We start from the raw sequence: 18,487 nt of genomic DNA, 5'->3' as shown, positions 1-18,487 counted from the left end.
GAATGACGCCACCTTTGATGGCCTCACCATGTAGGGCTGCAGCTCAGCCAGCGTTCTCCCTGTCTGTCGCGGTTGGATTGTTTCCATCGACGTCTTTTACTACAGGAACTTCACGAATCGGAGGGAGCTCGTAGCCGATGCCCTTGCTAACACAGAAGTGAAACTGTTGCTATTACGAGTCTCCGGGTGGTACATGAAAAGGACCGTCGTTTCCGTGGTGTAGCGGTTATCACGTCTGCTTTACACGCAGAAGGTCCCCGGTTCGATCCCGGGCGGGAACACAACAATTTTAATCTATATTTCGGATTTCATTTCCGAGATGACCTCACGTCCGCGTATGCAGAGACAAGCAATGTTGTATGCTAGACGGATAGGGCGTCATTTTACTGTCAAATACTGTTGCTCTCTTATTGCACCGGTATTTGGTAACTGAGAACGCCCCTAGCTCCATTATGGCTGGCAAAATTTATAATCCGGTTCTTCAGGGCTACTTCAAGTGCGCTTGCTACTGGCTTTCCTGAGCTCACCCTACTCGCCTTGTCACAGCTCTGTCAAAGTGTGCTGCTAACTAATAATGAGAAACTCTTAGCCACGCTCAATCTTACATGCCACCCCTTGGTTGTTGCCGTCGCTAGTAAGATGAGGGTAGACTGTCGCACAATTAAGCTGAATCTCCACTCACGGTGCACATATCCCGCAAAGACAACCTTGTTTTCCGTTGCATGCAAAATTACCGTCTGCCTTTCTACCGAATTCCACCTACGTACTTTACTGGTGCCGCATTCTTGTTATATCCACGTGCTATAACAGGCGTCTACTCTTCATTGAGGAGCTGCAACCGGGGCTGAGTTCCACCTACTCTTCAGCACGGTCAAAATGGCAGGGCTCGTCCGGGATTTGAACCCGGGACCTCCTGCACCCAAAGCAGGAATCATACCCCTAGACCAACGAGCCACCTGGCTGGAGCGGTCAAGTTAATCCCAAGTAGTGGGCCTCACAGGGAACACAAACTTTCACGCGAATTCGCAAGATAAACGCTTTCTGCAGGCAGCACTCACCACTGATGAGAAGAATATTAAAGGCAACGAATAAAAAGAGAAATAACTTCATCGAGAACTGCTTATGAACAGCCGGCAGTGCCTCAGTTTCGGTATGTGGTTTCTCAGGGTTAAGAGAAGGCGAATGCACTAAACAAAAGAACATCGGGAAACCAAGCACCAACTCATAACGAAAAGATTGCACAATATACTGCAAGCAAAACTTCCAGAAGACGGATACTGAAGACGCCGCAGACAAAAGAATTATTCTATGCAGTAACGATTATCTAGGAAGCGTGAATTGCATGTGCTGCTCCACCACACAACTTCTTTTGATACTGTTTTACTTATTCTAAATTTTCATTACCTGATCGTCTCTAAAATACTGTGCGGTTATCACCTGGTTTCCAACAGCGGTAGTAGTATGTAAATCGACTACAAAGTCTTTCAAAGTATGTCAGACACAAAAAAAAAAAAAAAAAAAAAAAAAATCGGAGCTGCGTGTAGCTCATGTCATTCTGCTTTCAATCGTGAATCTCCGGCTGGGAGTAGTGGCGTACTTCTGTAATCCAAGCTTCTGGGAGGCCGTTGTGTGGGAGAGATCTGGAAACAACTACAGATTCGACCGTTCCACGAGCTCAGGAACGGCCGCGAGGCCTTCATCGAGCTCTGCAGATCGACAGATGATAGTGTGGAAATTTCGGCAAGCGGTGGCTAAGGGTTAAGAGAAGCCAAACACACTAAACACAAGAAAGTCGGGAAACCGAAGCACACAACTCATAACGAAAAGATTGCGGAATGCAGTGCGAAAGCAAAACTTCGAGAGGACCAACTCTGAAGCCATCGGCGAGCTAGGAATTATTCCGCACAAGAAGCGATCATGTAGGATGAGCGAGCCGAGGCTGTCGCTCGACCACACAATAAATTTTTGCTTAATCCCAATTTGCAGTACCGGTTCGACAGTAGAATACTGCGCCTTGGTTCTTCCAAAAGCGATAGTAATAAGCACGTCGACTGCAGTGTCATTTGGGGTAGTGAGTCAGACATGGAGAGGATATGAGGCGGGTGGAATATGCAACGACAGGGGCATTGCAGGGCGGCCGCATCTCCTTGCGCTGTGGCGCACCGGTGCCGGCGGCGGCCTGGCTGGGCTGCTGGTGCCTCCATGTAGAGCTGCCGCCGAGCCCAGGCAAAGTGCCGCTAACGAAGCGATTGCCTTTGGTGACATCTTTTGCAATAACGACTGCGCGAATCGACGGTATCTCGTAAGGAAGGAAAGAGCAGCAGCTGCCGCCGAGCCCAGGCAAAGTGCCGCTAACGAAGCGATTGCCTTTGGTGACATCTTTTGCAATAACGACTGCGCGAATCGACGGTGTCTCGTAAGGAAGGAAAGAGCAGCAGCTGCCGCCGAGCCCAGGCAAAGTGCCGCTAACGAAGCCATTGCCTTTGGTGACATCTTTTGCAATAACGACTGCGCGAATCGACGGTATCTCGTAAGGAAGGAAAGAGCAGCAGCTGCCGCCGAGCCCAGGCAAAGTGCCGCTAACGAAGCGATTGCCTTTGGTGACATCTTTTGCAATAACGACTGGGCGAATGGACGGTATCTCGTAAGGAAGGAAAGAGCAGCAGCTGCCGCCGTGCCCAGGCGCCGTGCGTAACACGCAGAAGGTCCCCGCTTCGATTGCGGGCGGAAACCCGTTTTCGTCGCACTCAGCAAGACACTTGCTACGATCTCTACTGTGACCATTTAAATCAACTTCAAACGTTCCATCAGCAGGGTGCACATGGCTCAAATGAAACATGATACGGTTTCAAAACTGGTCGTCGGATTTTAGCGCTGACTTGGAGGCCTGGAAATGCGCGAAACAGCCGCCGCCATGCGATTTGTTACCACACCGCTGTACAAAACGCAAGGGCTCGTCCGGGATTTGAACCCGGGACCTCCTGCACCCGAAGCAGGAATCATACCCCTATACCAACGAGCCTATTCGTTCCGAAAACGCACTGCATGTGAATGACGCCACCTTTGATGGTCTCACCATGTAGGGCTGCAGCTCAGCCAGCATTCTCCCTGTCTGTCGCGGTTGGATTGTTTTCATCGACGTCTTTTACTACAGGAACTTCACGAATCGGAGGGAGCTCGTAGCCGATGGCCTTGCTAACACAGATGACAAACTGTTGCTATTACGAGTCTCCGGGTGGTAAATGAAAACAACCGTCGTTTCCGTGGTGTAGCGGTTATCACGTCTGCTTTACACGCAGAAGGACCCCGGTTCGATCCCGGGCGGGAACTCAACAATTTTAATCTATATTTCGGATTTCATTTCCGAGATGACCTCACGTCCGCGTATGCAGAGACAAGCAATGTCGTATGCTAGACGGATAGGGCGTCATTTTACTGTCAAATACTGTTGCTCTCTTATTGCACCGGTATTTGGTAACTGAGAACGCCCCTAGCTCCATTATGGCTGGCAAAATTTATAATCCGGTTCTTCAGGGCTACTTCAAGTGCGCTTGCTACTGGCTTTCCTGAGCTCACCCTACTCGCCTTGTCACAGCTCTGTCAAAGTGTGATGCTAATTAATAATGAGAAACTCTTAGCAACGCTCAATCTTACATGCCACCCCTCGGTTGTTGCCGTCGCTGGTAAGTTGGGGTAGACTGTCACACAATTAAGCTGAATCTCCACTCACGGTGCACTTATCCCGCGAAGACAACCTTGTTTTCCGTTGCATGCATAATTACCGTCTGCCTTTCTACCGAATTCCACCTACGTACTTTACTGGTGCCGCATTCTTGTTATATCCACGTGCTATAACAGGCGTCAACTCTTCATTGAGGAGCTGCAACCGGGGCTGAGTTCCACCTACGCTTCAGCACGGTCAAAATGGCAGGGCTCGTCATACCCTTTTTTTTTTTTTTTTTTTTTTTTTTTTTTTTTTTTTTTTTTTTTTTTTTTTTTGCGGGCCTCCATCCACCCCTTCTAGCCCGTCCTCACGCTCGCCAAAAGTGCCTTCATCGGCGCGGCTTCTCCGCCATTGGCAAAAATCTCCTTTGAAAGAAAAAATTAATCATGTAACAAATGGATTCTCTTCTGTATCCATGTGGTTATTTGGTTAAGCCACAATATGTTATGTGGGAAGGGAAGCAAATGAAATCTTCTGGAGGAATGTGAGAAAACTCATCACTATCCGACGGAGACTGAATGTGTGAAAATAAACTTGTGATGCTGGAGTCTTCCACAGCAAGAAGGAACAACTCTTCTCTTCCTCTGACAGGAGAAGGTCAAACATAACGTAAAAACATCTTCTTTTCAATAAACGAATCTTACTAATTAAATAAACAAGAAATGAATAAGTTATAACTTGGATATTAGATCTACAAATTTCGACGGGGATCTTGTAGAACAGTCTCGCAGTGCTCTCGACAGGAGAGGCATCATCCCCCAAAGCGTCACCCCTGTCGGGGTCGTCCGTTGCATATTCGTGGCCGTTCGATCGCCGCAATCCGAATCCTAATTGCGACTAACATAGTTGTGAAAGGGCCATCCTTCAGAATTTTCTGACTGCGACGGCGCCCTGGAGGAATATCTCTCTACGTCAACATTCGGAGGAGAAAGAAAGCATACTTTTCTCTATATTTGTCTATTCGTTGAAGTTGCTGGTGTTGAGTTATTAGGTACAGCCAATAGTCTTCTTTATTTTTTTCTGGCGCCGATAATATATAATACACCGTCTGACCTTGAAGCCAATTGACTGCTCGTCGTTTTGCCGGGGGGTATGGAACGGCATCAGGAGTGAGGAGTCCAGCTGGAGTAATCATCCTAGGTGCAGTACGCAGCATACTTGAGAGCTTCCGTGCAAATGGAAGCCAGATGTCCTTCACATTTTCGCATAGAAAGCGATGTTCGATGGTATCGAGGAGAGTACAGTGAACGCAGTTCGGAGTGTCTGCCAAGTGGATCATGTGTAGTTTTGAATTTGTTGGTATGATCCTATTGACCGCCATGTACCATGTAGACCGCACCTGCGATGGTAAGTGTGCGTCATGAATGTTTTCCCAGATCTTGGCCCAGTTGCAGTCGCTATACTTCACTTCTATTCTGTTGCGCGGCTTACTGTCCGTCAGGCAGCTGTAAAGTGCTTTGACCCTGTAAAGATCATTCTCAGGTATGTTGCTTTGAATATAGCTGTATTCGAGGAAAAAAGTACTAAAGTGGCTAAATGCAGTCGGGATGTGACTTACGTTTACCGGAGGCGTCATGCTGGCAGGTGCAATTTCATTGAGAAGGTGGGCCGTTAAGGAATTTGGTGATCGTTGCCATTGTTTGTACATGTTGCTGATATATAATGCTTTCGCTTTGTGGTAAACATCAGTCAGATTTAGGCCGCCCTTTCCCAAGGGGAGCGTCAAGGCTGCAAATGGGACTTTGAAAATGTGTCCCCTAGTGACAAAGTGTCCGAGCGCTGCAAGCATTCGTTGTGCTATGACTTTTGGTATGGGTAGGATTTGCGCGACATAATTCACTTTAGAAACAATGTAAGTATTGACTAAAATCACTCTTTGGATGGCGTTGAGGTTTCGCAAATGATGTTGCCGTATGCCGGCCCGAATTTGTGCCAATAATTTTCGATAATTAAGAGCAGACGTGCAGCGGATGGTGCGCGTGTATTCAATGCCGAGATATTTAAATGTTGTCATTCTTTTTAGTGATTGGCTATTGCCAAGTTCGAGTCCTCTACCAAGTTCTATAATGCCAGACTTTTTACAGTTGACTTTCGCTCCTGATGCGGCTGCATAAGTGGATATCAGCTGAAACGCGCGTTCCAAATCTTCGTCTTTCGTCACCACGAAACTGACGTCATCCGCAAATGCCTGGCATACGATCTTCTGGCCATGTATGCGTATTCCCGGAAGGTCTTGCGCCAGGGAGAACAGTAAGGGTTCAAGAGCAACTGCAAACAAAGCCATTGACATCGGGCAACCTTGTCGTACCGACCGAGCGACGTTAATAGGTTTACTGAGTTGTCCGTTGAGACAGATCTTGGACGTACCGTTTCGCAGCAGGAGTGTAACAGTGTCAATAACTTTCCGTGGAAAGTTCATTGCTGCCATCGCGCACAGAAGATATGAGTGACTGATTTTATCGAATGCTTTCTCAAAATCTAACGAGACTAGAGCGCATCGCATGTCGCAAGCGGCGGCTGTAGCTATGATATCTCTATATGCACTTAACGTCTGCTGTATGTTTCTAGAGTTCCCAACGCTCGTCTGGTAGGCCCCCGTGACAGTAATAAGTACCGTACTGAATCGCTGCATCATGACCCGCGCGAATATCTTATAATCGCTATTAAGTAACGTAAGCGGTCGGAGATTGTCGACTGTCTTTCCCGCTGGGGTTTTGGGTACCAATACCACTATGCCTTCACAGAATTCCCTTACGATATCACTTCCAGCCTTTAAGATATCATTACAGACCAAGGTCAACTTTGGAACTAAATGGTGACGAAAGGTTCGATAAAACTCAGCCGGTAATCCGTCGGGGCCAGGCGATTTATTCTGTGGGCTCCCTCGTATGGCGTCCCCTACTTCATCTTCAGTTATGACTACGGCTAGGCCATCTGCTTCTGCCGTGCTCAATGTCGCAAAACGGCGTGCCAGAAGGACGTGCTGCGCCGCCATATCCACTGGGTGTTCCGTGAACTGTGCTGTGAAATGTTTATAAATCTCGTTTCGTATGTCGCGCTGTTGGTTTAAGAGTCGACCATCTGCAGTGTACAGTTCTGTCAATATCTTTCTGCGCCCCCTTTTCTGTTCGCGAGTAACATGATACATTGATGTCGTTTCGTCCCGTACAGCGTTTTGCAGACGTGTCCTGACTTTACAGCCTTCCAATTGCTTCCGTTTGAGGGTTAGAATCGTAGCCTGTATTCTTTTAATATGCGTACGATTTGCTATTACTGTTGCATCTTCTCGATATAAATCTCTTAAACACTGAAAGTAAAATTCCAGGGTTTGCTTCTGCCAGGCACATCGTTCTCGGGAATAATTCTTCATCGCTTTTGTTAAGGCGGGTTTCGCACATCTTACCCACCACGTAATGGCAGAATCGTACGCGGGAAACTTTCGTTCGCATGCTGCCCACGTATTGCGGAAGACTGTGTGACACCCGGGTTCTGGTAAACACGCTACATTTAGTTTCCAGGGTCCCCTTGCCCTGTACGTCCCTTGTTTGGCTAAATTGACGGTACATATATATGCCACATGATCTGTAAAGACAGTCGGCCATAGCTCTGCCTGCAAAACATGTTCCCTCATATTTGATAATGCGTAGATTCTATCGATGCGGCTAGCTGAGTGGCCAGTAACGAATGTGAATCCGGGCCTGTCACCGTGTCTAAGCTCCCACGTGTCTATTAAATTCAACTCTTCAATGAGAGTGCGAAGCTCGGCGGACGGATTGAAGTTCGGCGTCTGGTCTTTGGGACTGAGGACACAGTTAAAGTCACCAGCGAATATAAGTTGTTCCGAAGGTGGTGTAAAAAGTGGCACAATGTCATCTTTAAAAAACTCTGCTCTCTGTCGGCGTCTCCCAGAGCCGGATGGGGCGTAGAGATTGATTAATCTAGTAGTATTGATAGTAGTCGCTATACCTCTGCCAGACGCCAGGCGCTCGACATGTGACATCACTATCCCTTCCTTAGCCATGATCGCGGTCCCTGGATCAGTGCCATGTCCAGGATTAGCGACGGCATTGTAGCCTGTGATACGGTCAAGGTTAATATTGGTCACTTCCTGCAGCATGATGAGATCATTGTCAGCGGCATAGAGAAAATCTTGAAGATGTTTTAAGTTTAGTGGGCTACTGATCTTATTGATGTTCAATGTCGCAATTCGGTAAGCTTGCAAGGACGGCATGAGAAACAGAGATCTAGGTGACAATAAGCCGAGTATGGATGTTAATGGCGAACATCATCTAAAAGAAGTCTACGTCATCAGCCACTGCGCCGACGCCGGCGGTAGCCGTTTGTTGCTGGTGGGACACATCAGCTTGAGCTTCCGATAACGGACTATCTGGACGTCGCCGATCCTTTACGAAATCTTCTTCCCGACCACCCTCTTCCACGTCATCCGACCAATCACACACGAACCTGTCCGCTTGCATACCGCAATCCGAGAGCTTGGATACGTCAGATACAGGGTTCTGATCCATTGCATCTGTTATCGCAGGGTCGCCTGAGGGTAATCGTCCGTGATCAGTGTCCGATTCGTCCGTCCGGGATTTTTTTGTCGTTTTGCTGGTTGCCGACAACGGTGGTTCAGTCTCTTCAGTCAGTTTCTGTCGTACGTGGTTCGCTTTTTCACGCAGTATTGGCGCCTTTGCTTCTGCCCCTTGATGTGCTAGCCGGCGTTTCTTCTGTGATTTGGGAGACCGCGGGGGCTGGTGGCCAGCCAGCTCGTTCGACTCCACCCGGTCCACGTCGGACTTGTCGTCTCGAACCGGAACGCCCGCCGGAATACTGTCGGTGTCCGGCTGGTGCCCCTGCTCCGAGTGAGTGTTGCCCCCCTTCGAGGTGTGTGAAGAAGGAACAGTTGGTACGTCGTTCGTGTCCATCGGCGTGACGCCTTCCTGCACTTCGCGCAGACTCTCTAGCGAAACATCGAAACTCGGTTCCGAGGAAACGTTAGCCCGGGCGGCGGCGACGTATGATATAGGCAACGTAGACGTCGGGCCCTGCTGCTCACGCTCACCGGCCGGTATTTGCGCCACGCGCCGTTGGACACATTGAGCACGGATATATTCAGTGGAACCACATCCCGCACAGGTTCTCGGCTGCCCATCATAAATCACAATGGCTCTGTAGCCACACACAGTGACGTAGGACGGAATGTGCTTCAACATATCAATCTTCACCTGCCGGACACCGTTTAACACCGGGAAAATGTGCATATTCGACCACTTTTCTGCCGTATTGCTGATGACCGTTCCATATTCCCTCAATTTAGCATTAATTTGGTCAGCGGATATTTCAAAGGGTAATTCGAATATTCGAACAGTTCTAACTCCAAGACCGGCAAGCGAAACTCTGACATCACCAACATTGCCGTCAGAATGGTTAAACTTTAAAACTCCTCCACAAGATTGAATGACCTGCTCGAACTTCTCGGGTCTCAACAATTTTAGGTAGACCGTACTGCTGACGATAGATAGGTGAATGCCAACCATATCATCAATAGTGATTTTCATAACGTCTCTAATGAATAACTCAACTTCAAAGGACTTTGGTCGTGCATAGTGCGGGTCAAAACTCAATTTCAATGTGTCTTTCCGTATAAGTTGATCCATTATAATCGATGGCAATTCATCACTCCACACTACAACAACGCAGCAAAGCGCACACTTACCAAACAGCACGCGACCGCCACAGGCGAGAGCGTAAACAACCTGCGTCCGACCGCTACGGCCGCTGCCGGCTGACTGCTTCCACCTGTCTGGAGTATTCAAGTTAATCCCAAGTAGTTGACCTCACAGGGAACACAAACTTTCACGCGAATTCGCAAGATAAACGCTTTCTGCAGGCAGCACTCACCACTGATGAGAAGAATATTAAAGGCAACGAATAAAAAGCGAAATAACTTCATCGAGCACTGCTTATGAACAGCCGGCAGTGCCTCAGTTTCGGTATGTGGTTTCTCAGGGTTAAGAGAAGGCGAATGCACTAAACAAAAGAACATCGGGAAACCAAGCACCAACTCATAACGAAAAGATTGCACAATATACTGCAAGCAAAATTTCCAGAAGACGGATACTGAAGACGCCGCAGACAAAAGAATTATTCTATGCAGTAACGATTATCTAGGAAGCGTGAATTGCATGTGCTGCTCCACCACACAACTTCGTTTGATACTGTTTTACTTATTCTAAATTTTCATTATCTGATCGTCTCTAGAATACTGTGTGGTTATCACCTGGTTTCCAACAGCGATAGTAGTAAGTAAATCGACTACAAAGTCTTTCAAAGTAGGTCAGACAAAAAAAAATCGGAGCTGCGTGTAGCTCATGTCATTCTGCTTTCAAACGTGAATCCTCGGCTGGGAGTAGTGGCGTACTTCTGTAATCCAAGCTTCTGGGAGGCCGTTGTGTGGGAGAGATCTGGAAACAACTACAGATTCGACCGTTCCACGAGCTCAGGAACGGCCGCGATGCCTTCATCGAGCTCTGCAGATCGACAGATGATAGTGTGGAAATTTCGGCAAACGGTGGCTAAGGGTTAAGAGAAGCCAAACGCACTTAACACAGAAAGTCGGGGAACCGAAGCACACAACTCATAACGAAAAGATTGCGGAATGCAGTGCGAAAGCAAAACTTCGAGAAGACCAACTCTGAAGCCATCGGCGCGCTAGGAATTATTCCGCACAAGAAGCGATCATGTAGGAAGAGCGAGCCGAGGCTGTCGCTCGACCACACAATAAATTTTTGCTTAATCCCAATTTGCAGTACCGGTTCGACACTAGAATGCTGCGCCTTGGTTCTTCCAAAGGCGATAGTAATTAGAACGTCGGCTGCAGTGTCATTTAGGGTAGTGAGTCAGACATGGAGAGGACATGGGGCGGGTGGAATATGCAACGACAGGGGCATTGCAGGGCGGCCGCCGGCTCCTTGCGCTGTGGCGCACCGGTGCCGGCGGCGGCCTGGCTGGGCTGCTGGTGCCTCCATGTAGAGCTGCCGCCGAGCCCAGGCACCGTGCCGCTAACGAAGCGATTGCCTTTGGTGACATCTTTTGCAATAACGACTGCCGCCGAGCCCAGGCACCGTGCCGCTAACGAAACGATTGCCTTTGGTGACATCTTTTGCAATAACGACTGCGCGAATGGACGGTATCTCGTAAGGAAGGAAAGAGCAGCAGCTGCCGCCGAGCCCAGGCGCCGTGCGTAACACGCAGAAGGTCCCCGCTTCGATTGCGGGCGGAAACCCGTTTTCGTCGCACTCAGCAAGACACTTGCTACGATCTCTACTGTGACCATTTATATCAACTTCAAACGTTCCATCAGCAGGGTGCACATGGGTCAAATGAAACATGATACGGTTTCAAAACTGGTCGTCGGATTTTAGCGCTGACTTGGAGGCCTGGAAATGCGCGAAACAGCCGCCGCCATGCGATTTGTTACCACACCGTTGTACAAAACGCAAGGGCTCGTCCGGGATTTGAACCCGGGACCTCCTGCACCCGAAGCAGGAATCATACCCCTAGACCAACGAGCCTATTCGTTCCCAAGACGCACTGCATGTGAATGACGCCACCTTTGATGGTCTCACCATGTAGGGCTGCAGCTCAGCCAGCATTCTCCCTGTCTGTCGCGGTTGGATTGTTTTCACCGACGTCTTTTACTACAGGAACTTCACGAATCGGAGGGAGCTCGTAGCCGATGCCCTTGCTAACACAGATGACAAACTGTTGCTATTACGAGTCTCCGGGTGGTAAATGAAAAGAACCGTCGTTTCCGTGGTGTAGCGGTTACCACGTCTGCTTTACACGCAGAAGGTTCCCGGTTCGATCCCGGGCGGGATCACAACAATTTCAATCTATATTTCGGATTTCATTTCCGAGATGACCTCACGTCCGCGTATGCAGAGACAAGCAATGTCGTATGCTAGACGGATAGGGCGTCATTTTACTGTCAAATACTGTTGCTCTCTTATTGCACCGGTATTTGGTAACTGAGAACGCCCCTAGCTCCATTATGGCTGGCAAAATTTATAATCCGGTTCTTCAGGGCTACTTCAAGTGCGCTTGCTACTGGCTTTCCTGAGCTCACCCTACTCGCCTTGTCACAGCTCTGTCAAAGTGTGATGCTAACTAATAATGAGACACTCTTAGCAACGCTCAATCTTACATGCCACCCCTTGGTTGTTGCCGTCGCTGGTAAGTTGGGGTAGACTGTCGCACAATTAAGCTGAATCTCCACTCACGGTGCACATATCCCGCGAAGACAACCTTGTTTTCCGTTGCATGCAAAATTACCGTCTGCGTTTCTACCGAATTCCACCTACGTACTTTACTGGTGCCGCATTCTTGTTATATCCACGTGCTATAACAGGCGTCTAGTCTTAATTGAGGAGCTGCAACCGGGGCTGAGTTCCACCTACTCTTCAGCACGGTCAAAATGGCAGGGCTCGTCCGGGATTTGAACCCGGGACCTCCTGCACCCAAAGCAGGAATCATACCCCATTTTTTTTTTTTTTTTTTTTTTTTTTTTCGTAGACATCTCGTTTTTAATACAAACGTAGAAACTACACCCCTGAGCCTATCGCTGCTACTTCCTCGGCGAGAAACGCTTATTACAGAAAATTTAGACTAAACGAAGGTCCCACCGAGATTCGAACTCGGATCGCTGGATTCAGAGTCCAGAGTGCTAACCGTTACACCATTTTTTTTTTTTTTTTTTTTTTTTTTTTTTTTTAGATTTCAGTGTCAGATAAGCGTCGGCAAGGAGGGCAGGGGTCAAATAATGCTGAGGCCTGGCCTCAATGCCGCCTCTCATCTGTCACCTAGTGACGGTATTTCCATTATATTGCGTGCTTTGAATTTTGTATTATTAATTGCCGATCTTGGCTAGGTTTCATAATTGCAAAAATTGAATTGAATTGCTGGTTGGGGATAATCGTAAAATAAATGACTTTCTTCTCTGAATAAATTCGTGAAATAAATTGCAGGACTCCCTTCATTTGTTGCTACTTAAATATGGTACTTAAAATGTAAAGATGAGCTGAATCATAAACGGTTCTTTTCTGCTCCAATTATTGTTGTATAAAACGGAGTCTTTTGTTTGCTCTTCTCTGTTATCCGACTCCCAGTCGCTCAAAGACAATTTTGAGCATGTTGCCGTACGTCTGCTTATGGCCTGGATATTTAACTATTCTATCATATTCATTTTTCAGGTACATATGAAAATCAATGAGATCGTCGGTTCCTAAGTTATTAATAACATAGCTAACGTATGTTCCCATTAACCAATGAATTGAGTTGTTTTTGGTTGCAGGGAAATACTGTACCTGTGGCCGGAGAAGGATCAGAGGCTGAAAATTGTCTGTGGACGATCGTGTCAGAAAAGCCAATTGGTCTCTCAACCATTGCCAGTTCTTCATATGCCCAGCACACGTGAATCTGTGTACTGTTGTGTCGACGAGATTACATTTGAGACAAAGGTTTGTTTGGCTAATCCCAATTGAGTGCAACCGTTCGTTGGTACTGACTATATTGTTGACCGATTTGTACCATGATGTTTTTGCGTCGGAGGAGAGAACACGCAGGTTAATATTCTTCCATATAGTTGTCCAATTGTAATGCGGATATTTTTCCTCTATTTTATTCTTCCCTTCATTTTTCTTCTTGAGACACAGAATTGCTCGGGCCGTTAACTGCCGCGAATTAGTTATTTCGCTATTAATATAACTCATATCGATGAAAAATGTACGCACATGACGAAGGCGGGGATTGATTTTGTGCACATCAACTGGCGCGTGGAGACTTGCAGGTGTAAGAATTTCAAATAACTTAGTTGTAATGCTGGTAGCGTTTTCGTTGAGAAGACTAGTGGTCCGTTTGAGGAAAAGAGCCGAGGCCTTATTCTTAATGTCCGTTAATCCCAGACCTCCATTGCTGGGATCGAGGGTAGCTGTTCTCCCAGTCACTCTAAACACTTCACCTCGCCATAGGTAGTTAGTGACGATTGACATTATCTTTCCAGCGATCATGGTGGGGAGTGGAAAGAGTTGCGCCGTATAATAAGCTTTTGATAAAAGGCAATTATTAATTAAACGAATTCTTTGAAATTGATTTAAAGGTCGGAGCAGGTTTTCTCTGGTGGCTCCTTGAATGCACCCGGATGTTGTTTTCCAATTAATGGCCGCCATTTTGATTGGACACATAGTCAGAGTCGTCCCAAGTGATTTGCACTGAGTGACCTGTGTTGCCCAAGTGACAGTTACGTGTTGAAAACCCCGCAGGTTTAGCAATCTGCTCTTATTAGCATTGGTGGTAGCACCCGACACGCTGCAGTACTTTTTAATGAGCAATTCTAATTTGGTAATGTCATCGACGTTCCGTAATACGACGCCTACATCATCAGCGTATGCATTTGTGACTGTTTTGTGACCTGCTAACGTAATACCTGTTAGATTGACGTGAAGACTGCGGAGTAACGGCTCCAAGGAAAGACGAATAGAAGCATGGAAAGCGGGCTGCCTTGAGGAACGCCACGCCGTATCGGGATCTGCTTAGTTCTTTGGCAGTTGACAGAGATACTTGCGTTGATCCCCAACGCAACGTTCGTGACCACACTGAGAACTCGTTCGTCAAAGCCTATTTTTCTCATTGTTGTAAGAAGGAACCTGTGATCCACACGGTCGAGGGCTTTGTGAAAATCGATAAAACAAATGGCACATTTGATGTTCGTCACAGAGGCGATGGCAATTAAATCCCTGTATTCCGCAATACTTTTGAAAATAGTTCTGCCAGGTACACATGACTGATGTGGACTTACTATTTTTTGGCTAAAAGTGAAAGTCTGTTATTTAACAGTCTAGCTATGATTTTGTAGTCGGAGTTAAGCAACGAAATAGGGCGAAAGTTGTGTAGATTGCGCTTCGATGTAGTCTTAGGAACTAATACTATTGTGCATTCTTTCATAGCAGCGGGTAGTGGTTTTCCTTGGATAATCTCGTTTGCCATTTGAGTAAACTTTTCTCCGATGAGTGGCCAGTTCAAATGGTTCAAATGGCTCTGAGCACTATGGGACTCAACTGCTGTGGTCATAAGTCCCCCAGAACTTAGAACTACTTAAACCTAACTAACCTAAGGACAGCACACAACACCCAGCCATCACGAGGCAGAGAAAATCCCTGACCCCGCCGGGAATCGAACCCGGGAACCCGGGCGTGGGAAGCGAGAACGCTACCGCACGACCACGAGATGCGGGCAAGGTGAGTGGCCAGTATCGTAGATAAAATTCAACGGGCAACCCATCCGGCCCCGGTGACTTGTTTAAAGGAGACTTGCGGACGGTGTCGTGGAGATCCTCTTCAGTGAAATCAGTAAGAAGTCCTTCATTTTCCTCTTCTGACAGCTGAGGAACTATGCCGCCAAGAAATTCTTCGAAGGATTCTTCGCATAACTGACTGGCTGAATAGAGATTGTGGTAATACTTGAAAACCTCGTTGACGATCTCTTTCTGAGAAGTAATGGTCAGACCGGTCGGAGTCTGGATCTCATCAAGAAAGGTTCGTCTCCTATGTTTTGCGTGTCTCAATAGGTGATATAAGGAAGCAGTTTCGTCCTCTGATAATGTCTTGGCTTTTGACCTTACTTTTAGTCCTTCCAGCTGTTGTTGTTTAATGCGGAGTAATTTGGCCTTAGTTTTTTTAATGTCTTCCAAACGAATGCCGGAAGTGCTCGCCTGTTCATACAAGTTCCGTAAAATTCCGTAATAAAATTCTACGGTGTTCTTGAGTTCTCGGGATCGTTGAAGACTGTACTGAATTAAAACGTTCCTCAGTTTTGGTTTGGCCCTGTTGCACCACCAGTCCGTAACAGTCACATAGCGATCTATCGAGCGCAAGCACATGTTCCACGTTTCGTTGACAACATCTGCTAACTCATTGTCCTGTAGCAAAGATACATTCAGCTTCCACTGACTTCTTAAACGGCGAGATGGTTGTGCCCTTAAATTGATGGAAGCCAGCATACTGCAATGGTCGGAAAAATATACAGGAATTGTCTCGACTTTAACTAAGGATCTTTCCATACCTTGTGACACATATATCCTATCAATCCTGCTACAGGACTGTGTAGCTATATACGTATATGCAACAACAGTGGGATATTTAATTTCCCAAGTATCTCTGAGGTTTAGATCCGTTACTAACCGCTTCAATTCGTTACAGCAATTAAAATTGGGAGTCTGATCTTTTTTATTTAGTACACAGTTAAAATCGCCGCCAATTAAAAGTTCTGGTGGGTTTTTCCGTAATAAATATATTATTTCTTCTCTAAAAAAATTTGCCCTTTCCGGTCTATTGGAGGTCCCTGACGGGGCATACAGGTTAATAATAGTAACGTCAAAAACTTTAATTCCTATTGCTCTGCCCGAGTCCAGTCTCTCGACATCAGTTACAGGGATCCCTTCCCGGATTAAAATTTCTGTGCCCACCTTTGTTTCGAGTGAGATATTTAGTATTTCTACATAGCCGGCAACTTTAAGGTCAGGCATCGTGACTTCTTGCAGCAAAGCAATGTCAGTTCCGGATTCATAAAGGAAATCCTTGAGAGCAGCAATCTTCGTTTCTGACTTAATCCTGTTAATGTTTATAGTTGTTATTGTGTATGCCTGGCACATGTAGGTTCCTCGTGAAAATAAGGAAAAAAAACCCCTACTGTCAGAGAAAAGTAACAATTACTCCTGGAGGTAATAGAAGAAAAAGAAGAAAAAAAAACTATATTAAAAACAGTCAACTACGAATTTGGCAGATTGGTAATTCCGTTGTCACCGAAATTGTGCAGGAACATGGTGGCACTTAGCAGTATCATTTCTCGAGTTAGACTTGGCTGTGTCAGTTCAATGATGGATTCTTTACCGGGTCAGACTTATCTTTACTGTGGGGTTTTGCACCATCAAGGTTCTTTGAGTTTTTCTCAGGGGATACTGCAGTAATTATTTCATATGATACGTTTTTGGCTTTCACATCATCTTTTCCTAGTTTTTGTTTATCGGCGTGACGAGATGCTTTGAGGTTCGGTTGAGGTTTTAGCCTGCGTCGTTGAACCTCTGCAGCGGCAGTGTGTGGCCGCGAGTGATCCGCATCTTGCGCCGATTGTTCGGAGGTGGCCTCTACACAGTCCTGTTTGCTAAGTCTAGTTCCAGTTTCAGTTCCTTCCGCGACTTCTATCTGTGCATCGGGGAGGGAGTGCTGTGTGTCTGTAGATTCGCAAGGCTGAGTCCGATCCATCACTTGCTGTTCCTCAGAACTCGACTTCCGTGTTACCGTGGTCGGAGCCAGTGGTTTCGCGTCCATGTTTTCTAACACTGTGGCAACAGCAGCTGACGGCGGGAGGGCCTCTGCTGCTGGCGTCACTGCCGCATGTTTACTGTCTACGTCCTCACCCGCACCCTCGCTGCATTGCTTTTGTTTACGGTTGGACTGTGATGTATCATCGTCTGAACAGTCTTCAGTTGTCTCTAAAGGTCTCTTTTTAGGTTGCAGATCGCATTCACGGGTAAGAGAACTGCGATCGGTAATTACATGCAAGGCAGGGAAATCAGCGACATTTACGGCAGTTACTTCAGAAGTACTGGCTCCATCATTACCAGCCGGGGGAGGTTGATGATTGTTAGGCAGAACATCATTAAGCGTAAGTCGCTGACGCTGCGTAAGGCTATTTTTAAGGACATAGACACGGCGGGGACAGTCTTGACGGAAATGACCCGTTGCATTGCAAATATTACATGTCTGCACCTGCCCTGAATATACGATATGCGCTTTATGACCAGCAATAGAAATAAAAGATGGGATATTGGCTTTAACTTCCATTTCTACTGATCGAATGCCATTGAAACACTGCAATTTATACAATTTCGACCACCTTTCGTTGACAACGGACTGGATCTCCCCGTATTTCGAAAGCGCCTCTTTAATCAGCTGATTATCTACTTCAATAGGAACGTTTAGCACTCTGACTGATTTATACGTGATATCCGCTTTGCGAATTGAAACACTACTTTTAGACCCATCTCTGTGCACAAATTCAGCAACACTACCGCACCTCAATAACAGCTTCTCAACATCAACAGGATTAAAAAATTTTACAAAGACACAGTATTTGTCAGCATCTAACTGCGTGGTATGTACGGAATCAGAACTTACTCCAATTACGTCGGTCAGCCAGTCATGGATTTCCAAAGCCGTAGGTTGCACTGCACGCGTTTCCTTCTCAAAAGAGAAAACCAAGGTATTCTTCCGTACAATTCCAGCCATTTTTCTACAGTCGCAAGGAGATTCCGGTAATAAACCGAAATTCCACCAAAACACAACCGTTATAACGGACGAAAATACACAGAAACTTAGCACAATGACACCAGACACGTAGAATCACAGAAATTCACAAACAGCAACAAATTAAACTCAGGACGCGACGGCACCACTAACGTAAACACGGAGCAGCAGCGGACACGTCCTAACGCGCTGACAGCTAGAGCCGGAATACTGAGCTCACCCTACTCGCCTTGTCACAGCTCTGTCAAAGTGTGATGCTAACTAATAATGAGAAACTCTTAGCAACGCTCAATCTTACATGCCACCCCTTGGTTGTTGCCGTCGCTAGTAAGTTGGGGTAGACTGTCGCACAATTAAGCTGAATCTCCACTCACGGTGCACATATCCCGCGAAGACAACC

The 18,487-nt window shown here is 46.8% G+C and overlaps 6 non-coding genes across 6 annotated transcripts; 3 read left to right on the top strand and 3 right to left on the bottom strand.

The window, feature by feature from the left end:
- Nucleotides 1-208: 208 nt before the first annotated feature.
- Trnav-uac lies at nucleotides 209-281 on the top strand. Its single transcript has one exon. It is a non-coding gene; the product is annotated as a tRNA-Val (tRNA).
- A 601-nt stretch (nucleotides 282-882) lies between these two features.
- On the bottom strand, nucleotides 883-954 carry Trnap-ugg. The gene has a single exon. It is a non-coding gene; the product is annotated as a tRNA-Pro (tRNA).
- Nucleotides 955-2,950: 1,996 nt separating this feature from the next.
- Trnap-cgg lies at nucleotides 2,951-3,022 on the bottom strand. The gene has a single exon. It is a non-coding gene; the product is annotated as a tRNA-Pro (tRNA).
- A 235-nt stretch (nucleotides 3,023-3,257) lies between these two features.
- Trnav-uac lies at nucleotides 3,258-3,330 on the top strand. Its single transcript has one exon. It is a non-coding gene; the product is annotated as a tRNA-Val (tRNA).
- Nucleotides 3,331-11,229: 7,899 nt separating this feature from the next.
- On the bottom strand, nucleotides 11,230-11,301 carry Trnap-cgg. Its single transcript has one exon. It is a non-coding gene; the product is annotated as a tRNA-Pro (tRNA).
- Nucleotides 11,302-11,536: 235 nt separating this feature from the next.
- Trnav-uac lies at nucleotides 11,537-11,609 on the top strand. Its single transcript has one exon. It is a non-coding gene; the product is annotated as a tRNA-Val (tRNA).
- The last annotated feature ends 6,878 nt before the right edge of the window (nucleotides 11,610-18,487 follow it).

This window comes from Schistocerca americana, chromosome 2, assembly GCF_021461395.2.
Source record: "Schistocerca americana isolate TAMUIC-IGC-003095 chromosome 2, iqSchAmer2.1, whole genome shotgun sequence".
In the NCBI taxonomy this organism is placed as follows: Eukaryota; Metazoa; Arthropoda; class Insecta; order Orthoptera; family Acrididae; genus Schistocerca; species Schistocerca americana.
Note: the sequence above shows the minus strand (reverse complement) of the source record. Positions and strands in the feature narration are given on the sequence as shown.